Genomic DNA, 6,639 nt, shown 5'->3' on the forward strand with positions numbered 1-6,639 from the left:
TAGTTGTTTTACGGACTGATTCCGAGTTATCATTTTAGTTTCAGCATGGGACTCCACATGTGAGCTGTACTACAGATACAGTATGGTCCCTTTATCAAGGGCCAGCCAAGTGTCCATACCGTTTCCGTGGCCAAATGTTGTCATTCGGGAAGAGGTCTCAAGACAACAGACTTTAAATGTACTGTGGAAATAACACGATTGTTTGAAAGGTAAAGTCTGTAGGAAGGTACCGACATGGATATGAACTGTTTCAGTAAGGTATATCATAAGTGGGTATAGTTTTGTATTGTCGGCCACATGTACATGTGTGAGGATTCGAATCGCCCCAAAATTAAGGGAAAATGCCATTCATTGAAGTCCATTGAACAAATATCGATATTTTTCGCCAAATGAAATTGATTCACGAAACATCGCGATCAGTAACTGATCTCTTCATGTATGGGGATGCCATGGCACAATGCTAACAGTCTATCAGTCATTATGTCACCAGGTAATCAGGTCATCACTTTATCACGTAAGTAGGCCTCTAGACCATCTCCCCACAAGGTGCCAGGGTCACTAGGCCACAGCCTCAACCGTGGATATTGTCAAACAATAGGATGAGAGATTTATGTATGCGAAGTAGCCCCGGATGTTCTTCAGGATACCTCTAGTGCAATAAGCAAGTAATCACTTCCCGTATTCAAGTAAATCCTCCTAATACTAAGTAATGTAACATTGAAGTTGCATTTCCGGGTTTAACTTCCTGTGCTTCTCATGCTGTAGATGTCCGACTGACCAGTGTGGTGGCAAGTTTAGTCCTGTAGTGAAACACATCTTTATCAGTCCTTTGTGGAGAACTTGTATTGATATGATATAGAGCCAGTTTGCCAGTGCATGAAAAGTAATTAGTTACTGACGAATCTCTTGTAGCATTAAGAGACATTACATTTTCGTTGAGAAATATCCACTTGATAGTTTTCCAAACAAATACTTCGATTCTAACGTAATCTTCCAACTCTGTGGGTTCAACTTCTTGTGCAACTTTAACCGCGGCTGCTGGCATGGACACTGGCGGTGACGGATATGTACAGAATAGGAGATAAACTCAACGGTTATCTAGTACATCATACAAACACAAATCTCCCGTAATGAGATGCGCATGTGACCATAGTGGGCGTGTATGGCAGCAAGCTCTTCTATTCGAACACTTATTATACGTCAGTGAATAACTCGTTTAATGTTTAACCAGTCTTGATAAGCTACCCAAACAGATTCCATTAGGCGAAATAATTCAAACACTGCTTAAAGTGATATGGAGGATCACTGACAATCAGTGATGACACCTGGTGTTCGTGAAAGGGTCACCTTGTTCTTCGATGGATTTCACCTCTTGTGGACTTGGTGATGTGGTTATTGGCGTCGGCAATGAAGCTGGTACCTTGTAGGTGAGTGAGGGAGTAAGTGAATATGGTTTTACGCCGCTTTTAGCAAGATTACAGCAATACCACGGCGGGGACACCAGAAATCGGCTTCACACAGTGTACCCATGTGGGCAATCGAACCCGGGTCTTCGGCGCGACAAGCGAACGCTTTAACCACCAGGCTACCCCGCCGCCCCGCCTTGTAGGTAACACCACTAAAAGAATAGTGAGCATAACAGGATGGTTAGGAGTCACTGGTCCAAGGAAGTATTAACTATGGCCATACCTCGCCACACGTTATAACGCGCAAGAAATATGAAGTTCATTGACGTTGACGTAAATTTTAAAATAAAGAAATCGGTTTTAACTGGATAAGAATGCAAGTTCACTATTTAACTTTTGGTCTCCGAGTATTATGCATATCCTTTCTCAACTGGAATGTTCAAACGTGATCTACTGAGGCAGTAGCAGACAGTCCACGTCATACTCATCACTCAACGGCCATTGATGACGGCACGGAACCGCCAGGCATTGGGAGACGTGACGTATGGTTAACCGAAGATCTATTGTACCAGTACGAAATGTACATAGACACTTCCATCTGTATATCCATGAAAGTACACGATCAGTGATAATCGGAACCTATCACGCGGCACACCTGTCATTGTCCTTACAGGAAATGGCTGCAGGGTAAAAGGTCGGCCATGACGTCAAAAGCAAATAATCGGAAAGTAGTTATGTGGATATGGACAGACAGTTTGGTATTCGAGAGAGCTGGTGCTTTTGCGTTTTGGTTTTTGTTGTTGTTTTTTGTTTGTTGTTCTTTGGATGGTATTTATATTTTTTTTAAATAATCCGTTTCCTAACATAAATAAATAATTATGCCTTACTTGGTAAGGTGAAACAAGAGAAGACTTTTTGTTGTACAAATCCTCATAAAAAGCATCAAAGACACATTTATAAGCAGGGTTAGACTCGTCAGCATATAGTTTTGTAATATATTGTAAAACTAATTTTATTCGGCGTTAGTTTAGAGATGGCTCATCGGCCTCGACGTAGAGACTGTCAACAAGAGCTAATGCAGAAATGACTTATGCCTTACATGCTATCAGGGTCCTTCCAACATGTATTTCATACACAATATCATGCATCTATGAATACTTGTGTACATGTTACATCTACGCATACTTATGTACATGTAAACATCTGCTGGGAAATAAAACATAAATATAAAAGGTCTCAGGTTGAATCTACTTCCTGTTATTTTTTTTGCTGGTAAATTAATACATTTGGGTATTTTTAATTTAAAAGCAATATATTGACATTAGCTGGATATTCTTGTCGCCTGAGGAGCAGGATCAGTTCACCATTTCATGAACACGTGATTTTTCAAACTTTTTTATAGTAAACATAAACGCATGTTCATGATAAAGTCGGGATCGTACAATTTATCTGCTTTAACAGAGCTTTGTCGAGATTATGACAAGATTTGTGTCGTTGTTATATATGTACTATTCTAATGAACCAGTTATGAATGAGGGCAAGGTGCGTGGCAGTCATGTCAGACATGACAGTTATGGACATGCTTGATGTATGTCCGGCAACATTACAAGAGCTGTACCTCCAGGTAGTACCTGCCTATTAACCTGTCCTCTTTCATTTGTCTTATAGCCCCGGAACCAACCAACGGTTAGAGATTTCTGGTGATTTTGTGTATGGCCGATTTTACAGTTATAACCTGATAATCACAACGTGTTTCCAAATGATGTCGAACAATCTGAGTAGGGCCACAGGCCCTCGTGTCTTTGCGAGGATTAAAGATTTTAAAAAATACACTCTTGAGTTGACCCTCGACTCGAAATGCTTCAAAGTACAATAAATTATGTCATGATTTATTGTAGTGCGAAGCATTTGGAGTCGAGAGTCATCTCAATTATTTTTAATCCTTAATCCTTGCAAAAACACGAGAACCTGTGAGGAGGGCATACAGGAGAACTCACAGGTTTTCATACTACGTCCTTGATTTGATATAACAAAAGCATTGGTAAGATGCCGACAGCTGAAAATCATAATGAGGACTGTTTCTTGATACGACCAAGACCTGCGAATCCTGTCACAATAGAGGGATGAAATGCCACCCACCCCCCGTAATATCGCCTTTGGACAGTGGAAAAGATACGTAACATATTAAACTGAAACATGTGGAGAGAACCGTCCTGAATCAGAACTGCTTGACGTTACCAAGTGAGGCGTATTGGTTGTAATTATAACATACTGACCACTGCAAGTATCTGGTTGTACAGACATTTAACACTGCTTTGTATTGTCGTGGCCGATGGAGTTGCTTTGGGTAGTGTTGCAGAAATTGGGTCAATAGAGAACATTTCTACTTTTGTCAATTCAAAGTTGATGTTATTTGTGCTTTGTAGTCTTTGAAAAGCGGGAACCTCTTGTCATTAACCAGTAGGTGTAGCGGTACTCTACTTTTATCATTATTTAGGGATGATCACTATTTAGACACCAACGATGAGGTTCACACTTTACATACATGTTGGGAATGGAACCCAGATATTTGGCGTGACGCGCGATCGCTTCCCCACTGGTATTATCAATAGGAGATAGTGGTTACAACAGGACAGTAGGAGGGTCGCGTGCGTTTGCTACAGCGTAATATTGTTTTCATGTTGGTACGCAGTGATCATGGACGCAATAAGTTGTAGTTGCTGTTACGTTGGTAGTATTTACAGTGATCACGGACGCATGTTGGTAGTTGTTTTCATGTTGGTAGTATTTACAGTGATAATGTGATAATTGATGCTGGTAGTTTTACAGTTCATGCTTGTAGTATTTACAGTAGGAATTGACGGATGCAGTTGTTGCTGTCGCGGTAGGTGGTAACACAGTAAATGACGGATGTAGTCGCAGTTGCTAGTTGTTAATGACGTTGCCGTAGTAATATTCCAGCACTTACGGCGGGGAGGAATTGACGAAGCGGTTTGGGTTGCACATGGTAGTATCCATGTTCATGAACGCAGTAGTGACGTGAGCGAGTTTGGTTTTACGCCGCTTTGAACGCAGTAGCAATATTCCAGCATTATCACGGCGGGGTCACACCAGAAATGGGCTTCACACATTGTATCATGTGGGGATTCGAACCCGGGTCTTTGACGAGACGAGCGAACGCTTTAACCACTAGACCACCCCGCCGCCCCAATGAAAGTAGTAATTATGATCACTGTGGTAGAAGCTACAGCAATAAAGGGCGCAGTTGTTGTCACGGCGGCAGTAGTTGAAGAAGTGGACGTAGTTGTTTACCTCGTGAATTCCTATCTTATGGAAAATGATTCAATCGCACCTTTGTTTTTCAACTTTGTGAAGGTCAGTTCAGGTCTACGTTTCTCACTAGAATGGGTGTGGTCCTGACAAACCAATCGGGACGGATTCGAAACCTACGGGTAGGAAGTAGGACAAGGACACCTATTTCAAGTAGAAGCGACAAAACCTTTTCCACATCCAACAGAAATCTCTAAAGGTGGAGTCGATTGTACAATTCCGACTATATCACGAACATGTGTTTGTGATTCACTATCAAACAGTGATGATGCCTGGGACCCGATCCACAAGGCGTTCGTTGGGCTACGACATTCGTAAGTCTATGGTAAACTTTGGAGTTACAAGTCCTAACGCTACGAATGCTTTGTGGATCGGAACCCAGGTGTTCGCGAAAAGGTGAGTTTATCCTTCCCCACCAGTGACACCCGTCATTAACATATGCAAAGTCAAGTCAGTTGTTGCCCCGAAAATAATTCGGGAATACACGATACAAGTGAAAATAAGGGAGGTCAGATATTATTTCTGACACTGATAAGTCAACATTTCCTTGGCATGTCTACCACAAAACAATTTGAATGCGTTACTTAGGATTTCAATGTTGTAACCTTGATCAAACACACGCGTAACATCGTTGTAATGAACAGATATTAAATACCCTGTTGCGTGGTGTGTTAAAGCATAAATGTACAAGCTATATATCATGCATATCACAGTGAATGAACAGATACATGTCATATATTTGTATCTCAGTTTATTTGGTCTTTAAAAAAACAAGCTCATAAATATTCTACTAAAACAATATATTAAATATACCCTCGTGATCAAATATATGTACATATATGTGATGTTTTGCATCCAGCCGCAGCCTGTGGCCATATTTGGTAATCTATTTTAATATACTCATATCACTTTTTGTGAATAATTGACAGATTGGTCAATATCTGATTGTAATGACGAGATAGGGATAGACATCGCTCTTTCATGTATCAAAGGTTTGGCTTGAAGTGACACATGAGATGATGAATGATGTAATAAAACTTCAATGAAGCCTTATGTCACTCTAATCAGTAAATCTGACATGAATAATCCCATGTAAACACGTAAATGTAAATCAAACGTCTGAAGGATAATAACGAAACATAATGCATATAGATCTTTCCCAAGGACACCTTTCCGAACTGTGTTTCGTCAAACCGTATTTTTTAACATTTATTCCAATATAAACATGGTAAATAGTCTACTGTAGTCTACAAGTGAAGCTACTCAGTTTAGTGTATATTTCTATTGAAAGTGTGAACGTCCCAATTGGTGCCTTGTGTGAATAATATACAATATGTCCTTGTCACAAACATATTCATGATATTGTGGGCATAATTTAATTAAAGCGCAATGCAACTCAGACCTCTCTTTGGCAACTAACATGCGTTGCTCAAATATTAAATGAAACGTCACTTTGGGAGGAAAGTTAGGTAACAAATTACATACTTTGCTAAAAGTTTGCTTTATCATTCCATATGATGTAAGACTAATGTTAACCGATCCCTCGATTCCAAATCAGGATGCCACAACCTAGTAATCTGTAACACAGTGAGGAGATAGAACTAAAACTATATCTTTGTTCTCGAAGGCCACAGAAGAGTTCGTCCAGGAACAAACATAACTTGTCACATTTGGCATATTTTTATGGCTCTGGCTGACACAACTGAAATCCTCTCCGTCTTCACGTCAAGGTATTCTCCAGAGGGACTTGTTTATGTTGGTGTCAACTCCAGGCTCTGTTGAAGACAACAATACTCAGATTCATCCATGTGATCCAAAAGGCCTGTTATCGGTTATATATTGCTCTTTATGTACTTATATGACAACCTGTATAGTCTTTATACATGTGCAAAGTCAAATGGGT

The sequence above is a fragment of the Haliotis rubra genome, unplaced genomic scaffold (genome assembly GCF_003918875.1).
Source record: "Haliotis rubra isolate DU_JTF1 unplaced genomic scaffold, ASM391887v1 Scf216, whole genome shotgun sequence".
NCBI classification, from domain to species: domain Eukaryota; kingdom Metazoa; phylum Mollusca; class Gastropoda; order Lepetellida; family Haliotidae; genus Haliotis; species Haliotis rubra.